We start from the raw sequence: 14,276 nt of genomic DNA, 5'->3' as shown, positions 1-14,276 counted from the left end.
ACTTGGTGCTGTATGTTGGGGACGTTTACGATACGAGAACTTTAGGCACGGCTGCTGGATCACTATCACAGCCATGTACTGTCTTGGGGGGGCTGCAAATAATGTTATTCTGCGATCCTTGGCTACGGTAGAACTCCCCTGACGGTCGCGGAGTCTGGATCGCATTTGCTCGACACTTATGTTGAGGGGAGGTGGTCTTACAAAATATGTCATGTGTTTCATGCTCAAGAACTGTCATGCACGCGGAAAGTTGATACGTTCTTAATTGTGACGTTTGCAATGTTGTCTATACTATTCAAAACTGTTCGTGAAGATTTAGTCTGTATTAATAATTATGGTCTGTCCACATCCATTAGCTTGGATGGTGTTGTGTACCCTGGGCTGACCTCCATATGGGTGCTCCCCGGACAGTTAATGTTTCACAAGGGTGTCAAATGTGGGGTATGGCGTTGGCAGGATTCAGTTGTTGAAGTGGGTGGGGGGAGGTTGAGTTGGGGGTTAGACAAGTTTAACGGGCAAGACCACTTAAGATGCATTGCTGAGATCCAAGCTATAGGCACTTATTGTGTTGAGATTCTTGTACTGACACACTACAGTTTCTGCATAAGGGAAGGACACTGCAAGCACGATTTTCTGTGGCTATTACTCCAATGTCGAGGACGGCTACGGCTAACACCCTACCGGGCCGGTTACACCTAAATCTGCTCACATGGAATATCCGTGGGTTTACAAACACAAAGAAAATTAGACAAGTGTTTGCGCGTTCTGATAGATGGCATGTCCACATTGCGTTGTTACAAGAGACACACATCGCTCCACACACACACAGCCATATAGGCTGTAGGTGGGCCGAATCGACTCACAATTCAACATATTCTTCATACTCTAGAGGGGTCACAATTTTGGTGAAAAAAGGGACAAACTTTAAAGTTGAGCGCATGGTAGGGGACAGTCAAGGTAGATATATCATACTAACAGGGATACTGCGAGGGCTGCGGATAGCGATCAGCAACACCTATGGTCCAAACATTGATGCACCTGATTTCTATCACGAGGTTTGGCAACATTTACACGACGAGCTAGACAGAACATTGATTTGGGGAGGGGACCTAAACCTTGTTCTAAATGACCATTTAGACACTCAGGAATCACCACAGAATCACCACAGAGCCACACAGGAAGGCACGAGTTAAGGTTCTCGATATCATGGCTGAAATGCAATTACACGACATATGGAGAGCACGGAATCCGGGGTCTAGAGAGGCAACACACACATCAGCAGCACATGGTAGCTGGTCCCGCATTGACAATTGGCTTTGATCAGAAACAGCGTTGCTTTGGACCACTGGAGGTTTAACACTAAAGCACTTACGGATTCGATCTATGCGAACATTATCGCCAAGGCTATCAAAGATTATTTTCAATTGAATGCACCCTCCACAACGGACCCGTGCCTTCTATGGGAGGCTTTTAAAGCCACCTTGAGGGGGGTGTGCATAAGTACCAATGTTGGGATATTAAGAGATATTCGAGGACAGCTGGCACGTTGCGAGGCTAGATTGAAGACACTTGAGAATCAACATGAACGCACACAAAACCCGTCCTTACTGGGGGAACTGAAGCAGGTGCTAACTGACTATCAATCCTTTGCTACAGATGAAATTAAATATATCTACAAGCGCCCCGCTGCTAGGGCCTTTGGAGAGGGAGGCAGACCGGGTAGAGTGTTAGTGTCAAAAATTTGCGAAGGTCGTAGCTCCCAAACAGTGCTGCAGATACGGGGTGAGTATGGCTGCCTCTGCAGATGCGACGGGTATCCTGCAGGGTTTTGTAAAAACCTACTGCGCGCTATATGAATCACAACCAACGGCGTCACCAGCAGAAGTTTTAGAATATTTAGAGGATGTGGCCATTGCGTGGCTCTCGGACATGCAAAGGGCCTACCTCTCGCTGCCAATCACGATAGAAGAAGTCACAGAGGTCATTAAATCGTTACTTAACGGCAAAGCCCCGGGCCCGGACGGGTTCACTTGTGAATTTTACAAGGCTTACGCTGACCTGCTCGCCCCTCATCAGGTCGAGATGTACCGGGATGCCTTTGAGAAGAATATACTCCCACCAACGTTAAGAGAAGAGGTGGTGATTGCCATTCTGAAGCCTGCAAAAGACCCTGAACTCTGCGACTCTTATAGGCCTCTATCGTTAATTAATGTTGACTCTAAGATTTTGGCCAAGCTGTTTGCCACAAGATTGCAACCCCTTATGACCAATCTGGTCTTATACCATCTAAGGCTACCACGCACAACACCCGGACGCTGTTCGCCCTATCCCATTATTTGATACCTAGCACTAAAGCAGTGGCGGTCATGCTAGATGCCGCCAAGGCTTTCGATTCAATTGAATGGCCATATCTACTGACGGTGCTCAGAAGCATGGGTTTCCCTCCTATATATATCCAGTGGGTTCAATTATTATACAAGCAGCCTGTAGCTAGAGTCCGGGTGAATGGCTATGTCTCTGATCCAATCATTATAGCGCAAGGGACGAGGCAGGGGTGTCCTTTGTCCCCTTTGTTATTTGCCTTAGCCCTTGAGCTGCTAGCATGTAAAGTCAGACACAAACATCAATCATCCGCCTTGCAGTTCCCAAGTAGGCCCTTGCACATTTCGCTAAACGCGGATGATATGTTGCTCTATGTCCGTGACCCCGAACAGAAATTAGCCCCATTATTGTGAGAGTATATTAAATTTGGGAGGCACTCTTGGCTCCAAATTAATTGGTTGAAATCTTCTATTATTCCACTGACCGATACCACCCTTCCGCACACCACAGAATTCCCCTTAGAATGGCAAACTGACCCCATAAAATACCTCGGCGTCTGGTACCATAGAGATCCTGAGATTGTTATCAGAACCAACTATGGTAGAGTGTTATCCTCATTAGATGACAAAATCACTTGATGGATACAATTGCCCCTATTGCTAGCAGATCGTATAGCAATTGTAAAAACGGTCATTCTACCCAAAAAAATGTATCTTTTTAATTATATCCCGAACCCCCCCGCCCCCCCCAGAGAAGTGTTCTGACGAATATCCTCAGTAGTTCTCAAATTGATCTGGGCGGGTAAACAGGAGCCTGTTGAGCTGCAAACTTTATCCTTACCATACTCCAGCGGCAGGCTCTGCGTGCCTGATTTCCTCTTATACTATTTGTGTGCTCAGGCACAATACGCCACTTATTGGTATCATAAGATTCCATATTTGACACACACTGCCGTAGAAGAAGGGGATGCCCTACCAATACCTTTAACTGGTATTATCACACATAACCGAAAGCCACTACATGCTAAGGATATTAACACCATTGACACAACCAACGCAGCGTGGCATAAATTAGGTCAGCTGGCAAATAAGTTGCCTCTTTATGCCTCAGGACTACCACTACATCACCATCCTGAACTTTCTGTTACAGGTGAGGAGGTTGGTATGAGCCTGCTGCACCAGGTAGGAATAGATACCTTGGGAGACCTATATCATAATGGGATGTTTAAAACGACACAGGATTTATCGTATATTAGAAATCAGAAATTACTGTTTCGTTTCACCTATCACAGGCTACAGGGGGCGAATAGGAAGTTATACCCCAACTATCCAACTGAGCCACCACAATTGGATACATTGCAGCTCATTTTGTCCTCACCCACCACCACACATTTAGTCTCACGACAATACACTATGGCACAGAGCGAAATTGCCTACAATACACACAAGGCAATGGAGAGATGGAATGCGGTACTAGATATTCCCCTTACCGAAGTGGAGTGGCAAACTACCTGTACCCTAACTCAAATGTTAACGCCCAACGGCAATTTAAGGATTTTACATTTCAAATATTTACATCAAACATACTATACACCTGCAAAACTTTATAGATATGGCCTCCGTCCGGAGGCGAGTTGTAAACGCTGCAGCCTTGACATGGCAGATTTTGTCCACCTTGCGTGGCACTGTCTAAAGGTACAAGAATATTGGGAGAAAGTCAACTCATTGTTGGCAGAAATGGTGGAGATTGATATTGATTGCAATATTCGCACCTGTTTACTGGGACTATTGGGTAATGTACGTGCTACGAAGCGCAAATTATGTATCGTGGCGCTCTTGCTTGCTAAGCGCAGGGTCTCCTTATGTTGGTAGAGTAAGAACGCACCCAGCATCAAGCAATGGCTCTATGACATGTCCTACTGTCGAGATACGTTACACACATATGAAGAAGAATTGCATGCTCAATCCCGGCCTAAAGATTATTGGAAGTATTAAACAGCCTATTTAACTATGAAACCAACTATTTAACTGTATTATCTGAACGGGTCTTCCTTTTCCTTTATGTAATATGTGAAATTTTGCAGAATCTCGGTTATTGTGCATTTCTTATAATTGGGTGATGAATGCGGTAGTGTAATGGTCCGTACTGTTACTTGTATTTATGCTATTTGCTTTATGAAAATTCAATAAAAAGATTTAAAAAAAACAAAAAACAAAAAAATAAAAATAGGCAGACCCCGGCGGCAATAACATGGGGTGAGCTCCCGCTGCTTTACAAAGTGCTCAGGACCTGGAATCAACACAGGGTGGGCACCCGCTTTTCCCCAAGCAGGCAGGGCGGAATCCCACACGCTGGGATTTCCTCGTGGCACTTTGGCAACACAGTGCTGCAGGGACGCACACGCTCCTCACCTCCTGGGCAGTCAGACAGTGGCGCAGAAATGCAGAATGCAGCATCAAGTGGTAGCGCTCTGTCAGCACAGCGCTGCAGGCGACAGCCCCTCTTCTGGCAATTTGAATATAGAACTCATGAGGCGCTAGGTCCCAGGAATGCAGTCAGAGTCCCACACCATCAAGTAGCACCCATGCTCCTCACCTCCTTGGAGTTCAGGCAAACGAATTGTGGCGCTCACGAGGCGCTACGGCAGGAGTGCAGGTAGGCACTGCTGGGCAAGATCAGCTGTCAGTGGGCACTCATCGGTACAGGACAGCAGTTCCTAGGAACAGTTAAGCACAATATCGTGGCACTCCTCCTGGCATAGCAGTCTTCACTCCAGTAAAGGGCTCTCACTGGCCCTGTGGACAGCAGAGGGGGCACAGGAGCCAGCACACAGGCCATTGAGGTGGTACCTCCTGGCAGAGTGTCCCCTCTCAATCAAAGTCCACACAGAACTCAGCACATGGAGTCTCAGTTCCTCTATATATACACTCCTCACCCCACCTACCAGAAAGGGCTAGAAACTTCTAGAAGGCTCCCTTGGGAAACCGGTCCCAACTGGTTTTGGGGAAGGTGTAGAGCACCCTGTCTGCCAGGCTTCCCTCCAAAAGCTGAGGGTGTACGAGACGGACACACCCCAGGGGCGGAGACAGCCTTGGTCACTTCGAGCACTAGACCTGCTACCCACTTCAGGCAGGCAGGCACAAAGCAGACAGGAATGGTGGCTTCTAAAAGTCACATTTCTAAGGCTTTGAAAATAAACCTACGTACACCATTGCACAGCATTCATCATTTTCATCTCACACCACACATGGCCTACATCTTCTACCATGGGGGAGATATCCCCGGAAAGGAGGGGGGGGGGGTTCCTGATATAAGCCTATGTGAGGCAGACAACACACACACTTGGTTCTGCTAACCAGCGCTAAAGTGTCCAGAATCCTGAAACCCACCTATACCATACAGCAAAAAGGCTAGGGGGAAGGCAAAAAGTTTCGGGATGACCCTGCAAGCAGAGCCAAGTCCAACACACTTGATATGACACGTTTCACAAATAATACATATAGGTGCTTTAAAACTATCTCAACATAAATAAAAGCTTGCATGATTTTGTCACTACTCTTCTAAACAAACATTGTCAAAGGCAAAAGGTCTGGCTTTAATGCAAATAGCAATGTTGAATGCCTATTTGCATGTGTTAGCCCAGTAAAGCCACACTTATCCGCTTTGTCAATGCTTGTTTGAAACATGCAGTGTACAGCATAAATAAAGTGAGGCCTTAATTTTTTTTTTTTTTAACTGCATGCATAAGACCATCTAAAAAAGCACCTCTAATAAACATGAAACATTGATATTTTTAGTTTCAATACCATAGGATGCTGTGTGGCGTTCAATGCATGGTGTCTCCTCCAGCCACCTGGAGCCTACTGTAACAAATCAGGAAGACATGAGAACCCAAACCTCACAACACAAACAAGACATGCCATCTAGAAAAGGAATTTTCCAAGGAAAAATCTGCTTTTAAACACAAGTGGGGATTATTCAAATGCATTCAAGAGTTTGCCATGGTAAATTATCTTCTCAGTGGCCGATTAAGTACTGTTAACACGTGTGGCCTACATTCCGCTGAAGTATTGTATACAAAGAGCACCAAACTAAATCTGAATTTTACACGGGGAGTTGTGGATCACAACTTGAGTTTATTTTAGCAGGACGCCAAAGATGTCCGCTTCACAACTACCTCAGAAAAGGGATCTAAGTATATGAGCTGCTTTTTGGATTGCTCATTAAACCTTTAAAATCATACATTCACTGCAGCAATTATGCAGTGTCTTACTTGTCCCTATGAGGAAAGTTAGCTGTTTCTCCAAAGCCCAGTAAAGCAGCTATACATTTCGTAATTTAAAGTTTCATCTCAAATTACCAACGAATGATTCGACCATGGCCAGCTTTAAAAACTGGGCCTGCAGCAAGCAGTTCATACTGCACTTATGTGAAAACAGATGTTGGTTACTTCACGGTTCCCAGGCTTGCCCCCTCTTTTTTTCATTTTTCACATTGCAGCTTAATTCATATGGGAAACGAAAAATAAAGCGACCATTACCAGATAACATTAAGTCATGAGAACTGCATTAGCCCAACAATGCAATTTTTTTAAAATACACCAATTGCCAAGAAGCGAATCATCGAACGAACCAGTGAAACATTTCTCATCAGCCGGATCGGTTGCCACAGTATGAATGTAAAAATACGAGGGCCAATGTTAACTGTTGCATGATGTAGTGTAGCCCTAATGTTCCACATAGCACTTGGCAAGCGCGGCGCTTCACGTGCTTGTAGTTAGGGCTCATTTCCTGGAAACAGAACCTAAGACCACAGGGCCTGAATTATTGATGGTTTACCTCAGCCGTGTAGCTGAATCATGAAGCTTTACAGTTATCTGCCAGTCATGACGTCAAACGGAATTATTCAAAATAGCCTGCAGTTCCAGCTCTTCTCCTGCGCAGACGGCTGTTTAGCCTTTGCAAAGGATTGCTGTGTCTAGAAAGCTTGCGTTTCCGAGCCAACAAAAGTGCTGTTTCCACACTCCGAACTCTTAGTCTACAAATATACGCACAATTTATCTTCTACATCTTGAGCTGTAGACTGCAGATGTATACAAAATTAAAGCTTCTTGCGAGAATTCCCATTAGAAGTACATCTGTTATGACAGCATAAACAACACACTTCAGCCCAATGCAGTAACTATCGAGTGAAAAAGTATTAAGACGCACAGCAGGGCGCTCCGCTGTGTTTACATCAGCACTGTTTATGTTGGTTCAATATAAACGGTTAACAGAAATGCACTCCAACCCATACCTTAGAAATGTGACGACCAGTACCGATCTGTCAGTCACCGAGGCCCTATGGCGGGGAACCAGAACAGTGGTTCCTATAATCCTGGGATCTGCTCTGCTGGGATATGAACTTGCAGCTTCTCTGTTATCCGCTGGCTCCTGACGACAATCTCAAGTGAATTATCAGCACAGACCACTGCTGTTCTTCAAAATCTGCAACATGTTCTTTTCAAGCTGTAGAGAAAATGATAAAACCTTAGTCTGAGTGTAACAGCCTAAAAATGTAATTACATTTTAAAATGACAACAAGTAGATCTTCATCACTGTTCAACAGTTGTTTGTCAATGTACGTTATATACGAGATAAAATATTCTTATCTCAGAGATTTAAGGATACGAGCAGTCACCGAAGAGCTTCATACCCGCATAGATGTAGGAGACTGCAGGGCGAGTGCCTTTAAAAATTCAAAGCTCTCCAAGTGGCTTGCAATATCCACGTTACGCAAAGAAGGTGAATTGTACTTGATGCAATATATGTTGATCAAATTGTTGCATTCTTACTTTCACAAATCCCTTTTTCTGTCCTTTTCACATTCTTTATGTTTTAAATGTAGTGCTTTCTCTATACTTCTTTTTTGCAGCATGGTGATTTTTTCATGTCCTATCCACCTTTGGAAAATGCCTTTCTCTTGGCTGGCAAGTGCCCCAAGGCATTAGCCCCTACGAGCTTGTTGCCTAATGCCATTTTGCATGCTTGAGCTCATGCACACAATGAAACACAGACAAATAAGTACCAGAACGAAATGTGTGGTTGGCGGAGAAAAGTGGTAATGGCTTTAGAGAGGGTAGAACTGGGAACCAAAAAAACGGCCCAAGCAAATATTCTCAAACCAGCCCAGCGCCCTTCTCTCCTCGCTCAATCTCTCTCTAAATCCATACACCCTCTCTTATGTTCCCTCTCTAATCGCTCTCTCTACCTCTCTTCCGACTAGAAGCACCCCTGCGCCTGCTGCAATTATCATCGGGGAGCTGGGGGCGGGTAGCTAGAGACAAGGGTACCTTCTTCAGTTTGTACACTGTTCTTGTTGTTCCTTCGCACTTTTTTTTCTTCAAATAAGCGGTTTGTGGCCACCCCATTCCTAACCCTTAATCTTTGACAGCCTTCCCTCCTTCCAAATATTTGTTTTAATTATAACTTCCTGCCAATGCAGCGCAAGTGTTCGGAAATAGAAAACACTGTGAAATATGCAATTACACAGCCCAATAGGAGCTTGCTAAGAAAACTGCTGTTTCTGCCTATTCCAGCAGGAAAGGAGTTTATATAGCGAAGACGAGCGAGTAGGCAGGATTCCGCGGTGTACATTATCTGGCATAAAAGCGGCAGTCATGCGCGGGCGTCGGCGCGTGCTGAGGCAGCTGACAGGACAGTCTCCGGCCTTCCTTGAGCGCGAGGCGAGGTGATGTGATGTGATGTGATGTGCAGGCGCTCGCGCAGCGCCTCAGCGAGCCACCAGCTGAGTGACAAACTGGCTGACGGCGCGACAGTGCCGGGGAGGGGGCACCGCACACACTCCGAGGGACGGCGGACATCCGCTCTGCGCCGGCATTGGCAGTGCAATCTCGGTCAGAAATTCCTGCAGACTCATGACAGTTCTATTACAGTACGGGGCCCGTAGCTCGAAAATATATTATAGCACTGAAAGAGGAGGTTATAGTTTACTATATGTAATAATATGAATATTTAAATACGCACTGTTCAATTCATTACATTTTGGATGTTTATTTTGCTGGTATTGCGCATACTGAAGAATTAAATTGGTGCTCTGGAAGGGGCACAAAAATGGTATAAACTCAGAATGCAGTCACCGAAAATATAGCCGGACTGAACAGTAATAGGAGAGGCCGGTAATTGCGATAAGTAAATAAGAACTTGCATAACTGTCGAGGGGGGTCTACAGAGTTACAAAGGTCAGGACCCCGTCCATGAGCTGCAATAGCTAAGAGGATTCATATGTAGTGCCCCGAAGACACTTCCTAAGCACATCACATGAACAGAAGTGGCATGCATTAAGTATAATAATATGAACAAAATAGGACGGCCATAAAAGAGGTGAAACATGGGGCTGCAGAAGAACAGGACGAGTATCTTCAGTAATACCAGTGGAACTGTTTCCCATATGAAATAGAAGAAAATCATTTGCAATGCAATAGGTCTCGCATTTACCTGAGTTTGAGCTATGGTCATTGTAAATGGCAATGCCTTTATTTATGTTTTGGTTTTTAAAGCATAAATAAAAGGCATTGTCATTTACCTTGCCAATAGCTTAAACTTGTGTAAATGTGACACCTATTGCGTTGCAAATGCTTGTGCAAATGCTTATTTCAAGGAGGCAAAAAAGAAAAGAAACTGAGCGTGGTGTCCCTGAAGCGGGCGGCGTGCTCATCAAAGTAAGTAAAAAAAAAAAAAAGTAAACTGAGTGTGGTGTCCCTAAAGCGGACGCCGCGCTCAGCATACAATTAGAGCCCATAGGGCTGTATTAGAAAAACGCCCGCCATTGTCCCCATCACTTTCAATAAACAAAATAGTGCTCACACCCTTATAATGCAGACTGTGCAACAAGCTAAGTAAGTGGTCCATTGCTTTAAAGACTAGAGAACATGGTCCTGCAGAGCACAGCGCTGTCCTGGTTGACTTCTTATTTGCAGGACCGGGATTTTCAGTCCCACTCATCAGCATTGTTCCAAGCCACAACCTCCTCCATCTGGAATCCCTCAAGGTTCCACTTTAAGTCCTACCTTGTTCAATCTCTATGTTTGGCCATTTGCGGACATCTTGTAAAACGGTGGTTCTTAATATGTTATCACATGCTGATGATACTCAGATTGCTGTGTCCTTGTCCTCCCAAGAAAATAACAGTGCAGAGGCCTGGAAAAGCTGTCTTATGCAAGTCTTTTCATGGATGAATGCCAGCTACCTTAATTTAAACAGGGACAAAAATTAGGTGCTACTGGTGGTTAACATTCCTCCTCCCTGGGGCCTTCATCTATGGCCAGAGTTGAGGGGTAACATTCCCAGCCCTGCCCCTGTGGTTAAGAACTTGGGAGTTTGGATGGATAATTGATTATCCATGAGCCATTAAGTTACGAAGATGGCGACCACGTGTTTTGGCATCGTAAACTGGCTTAAGAAAATCTTGAGCTGTCTTTCAAGCTCTGCCCAGAGAACGGTCATTTAGGCCTTAGTTATGTCCAGATTAGATTATGGAAACATTCTCTATCTAGGGGTCATGAAGAGCTTACTCAGACGGTTGCAGATGGTGCAAAACATAGCAGCTAGACTTTTACTCCATCCCCCAAAGTTCTCTTTGATGGCTTATCCACTCTGAGAACTTCATTGGTTTCCAATCGAGCGCCATATCCAATTAAAAGCACTGTGCTATATGCATAAATGTCTATCTAATTCAGGCCAGATGAAGCTTAGATCTCTGGTATCTTCTTATACACCCAGTTGATCTCTGCGGTCAAGTAACCTTGACCTTGCTTTGGTTCCCAGAAACAAGAGATCACTGCAATGAGGTCCAGCCTTCTACTTCTTTGGCCCAAAGCTATGGAATTCCCCCTCCAGATCTGATGTCTTGTTGCTCCCTTCTGATTTTCTGGAAGAGGTTACCTTGTTGTTCTAAACCTCTTGGAATAGAAACTATCTTTTTAGAGTTTAGCCGGATCTGTTTGGGTGGCAAAGCGCTGGGAACCCCATTCTGGGTAGCCATGCGCTATATAAATCCAATCAACATAACATAGTCCCCTTTGTCTTATGTAATATTTTCTGTACACTAATTTACAGAAGTATGACTCATTGTCTCTGCATTTGTGTGTGATGTAAAATGCTCTTACACCCTACACTGGTTTGAGAGGCGCTATAAACCAAATTAAATATATGTGAGAGAGGAGCTATGTACAGATGAGGGGCACTGTTGGAGGGTGATAGTGAGGAAATCATTGAAGAGTCACAACAAAGATTGTCGTATCCTGGTGCACTGTAAGATAATCATTTACTATGCCTTAAAGCTAATATAATTGAGTATATAATGAAAAATGTGTTGTAGAACGCGCCATTTTCACACAAATTTGTTGGGGGGGGGGGGGGGGACGACCCCCCAAACCCTCCTTGTAGTAGTCAAATTTGCTTGGTGCATTCACTATGTGGGGGCTGGTCTGGGCTGCTTTGGGTTCCCAGTCCGGTTGATAATAAGCACAGCAAGAGCATTCCAGAATACACCAGGGATCACATGAGGAGCATGGGAAAAACGGCAGAAAGCATTCCCTTACGTTCTTACATTGAGCTCTGCTTATTTACATAAGGCAACGCACTATGATGTTAATCAATCTTGCCTACTCTTTCCAGATATGGAAATCACTTGAGTGAAAGTGTATTTAGTTTTCAAGATTTAATTTAAAGCATAGACAGATAATACATTTTTAAACATGTAAACCAACAGCAAAAGAGCTGCACAACTTGATTAAGTCAAAGTTAGTCTTTTGAAACAGGAGCAAATACATCCATATGGGTGGAGCTTCGTTAGAACGCTACAAACATATAGATATACAAACGTGGAGAACGCAAGATAAATGTACGCTGCATCCCTAAGCAATGACCTTACAACCAGTGCTTCACAAAGAGTCTTCAAATCCTCGAACTGCATCTCATTAATGGGGGTCCAAGAATGATTCTGCTCAGAAGGGACCGGACCGAACTGTTCGAGCTGGACTGTCCCCATTTTTGAGCACGGCCAACACTGTGTTGCGTATAGCTAATTGTATATTTCAATCTATGTCACTAGAACTACAACCAGTTTCACATGGTCACACCACTATATTGTTAATATCTACTTTAAAAGAATTTTACTATCTCTTCAACACATGATAATTATCAATACCTTAAGGTTGCCTAGGGCAATACGCAATCCCAGACTCCAGTCACAAAACGTAATCTTAACCCATAATCCCATACCATACCATTACACCAGCCCCTGATGATTACCGTAGCTTACCGTTAAACCTAACATACCTAATCCTAACCAAAACCTCAAACCCAACATAACTATAAATAGTATATACATACTAATGTAACTGGTAGAAATATAAATGACTGCAATGCTAAACATGGAAACGTGTTATGCCACTACGTACCAGAAAGACAAAGTAACTGATGATGTAAAGGGGGCAGCCCTATTTTGTAGTGGTGCAGAGAGAACAATCAATAAAAGAGTGGGTTCCTACCCACTGCAGTGCAAGCAGCTGTGATTTCAAGCGCTGCCTCCAGCACTTTCTTCCTGTCCATGTGGGGAATGGAGGGGACTACGGCACCATATACATACAAATCACCTAAAGTATAAGAAACATGTGCAGCAAAAGTAATATGGAAATGCAAGACAGCAGGTAAAATAAAGTATAGCCCATGAGAGAGGTGTGGTGCCTTCGATCCCCGGTGCCGGTGGCAGATTAGCCCAGCACCATGTGACTCTGGGCAATAGCTTGCTTAATCTTCCCGACGTCCCCCAGCGCCTAGAGACCCTTATGGGTGATTGTTCGCGCTTTTACAAATGTGGAATATTATTATTACAAAAAAATTACATCATAATTGCATGAAATACCAAGAATTAATTCACTTATTACCAACCAGAATAATTCTCAGATAACCTAAACGTCCTAACTTTCCTTTAAAGGCCTTCAACAACACTCGTGGACAACAAATGCCCCTCATGACTGATTCCGATACGTAAAACATGCTGCTTACCACAGCTTCAAGCATCAAACCTTTACACAACTTACACTTTCAATGTGTGATCACGGTCACACTCGAGCCTTGAAATGTTCCCTCCCATTTTCAATCTCCCCCCACACCCCAGGTCTTTTGAAAATAAGTGCTGACTAAATAGACTAAACCATGCACATGCTTCAAACACGACCTGCCCAAGCTGGAACCCATCAACTATTTCTTCAGAAGCCACACAAATGCATATCTATGCTGACCATAATATGCCCACCAGCAATCACCTGAGCAAAAGAAAACAGAACAAACAAACCCAGGGACACGTAGAGGGTAGCAAGATCCGCATCCATAATAAGGAATCACATTGCCGCTACAAACCCAGAGATACATTCCATGTACATGGGTTAGGTGGACAGTTACAAAGCCTATACAACTAAAAAATCAATATAGGCAGGACCCAAAACATCAAAACCATATCACCCACACAGATCTGGTTCACATGGGGCTCAGTGGAAGTCGAAGGACTACATGGAATCCTCCCCACCAGAGGAAAAGTAATAGGCAAATATAGTGCAATATAAATTCGCTTCAAGAGTGCATAAAAGAAATAGATCAAAGTCTGATGAGAGGCTTCTTGAAGAGATGTGACTGCAGCTGTTTTCTAAAACGGAGTTGTGAAGGAGCAACCTGATCCGTGACAGAATGTTGTTAAGACTGGTTTAACTTTTTTATGCCACTAAGTTTTTAAACTTGCTGGATCACGGCTTTTCATGTTCCTAAGGCCTCTTGAAATTATGAACCTTACGGACCGGGAGCTTTCTTTCTAGTGTCAGTTAATAAAGGTTGTACACTATGCAGACGCTTTTTAAAATTATATGAGTTTATAGGGGTATTCCGATAAGTTTCTTC

General features: G+C 44.1%; 1 protein-coding gene across 1 annotated transcript in view; it reads right to left on the bottom strand.

Moving 5' to 3' along the window:
• Window positions 1-14,276, bottom strand: part of FAM110B (family with sequence similarity 110 member B) — a 442,061-nt gene that overhangs the window by 278,463 nt on the left and 149,322 nt on the right. Inside the window, exon 2 of the mRNA XM_086965772.1 lies at window positions 7,618-7,829. The gene's annotated coding sequence lies outside the window, so the exon portion shown is untranslated. The remainder of the gene's footprint in view (window positions 1-7,617; window positions 7,830-14,276) is intronic.

The sequence above is a fragment of the Lissotriton vulgaris genome, chromosome 4_1 (genome assembly GCF_964263255.1).
Source record: "Lissotriton vulgaris chromosome 4_1, aLisVul1.2, whole genome shotgun sequence".
NCBI classification, from domain to species: domain Eukaryota; kingdom Metazoa; phylum Chordata; class Amphibia; order Caudata; family Salamandridae; genus Lissotriton; species Lissotriton vulgaris.
This window is presented reverse-complemented; position numbering and strand designations above follow the sequence as displayed.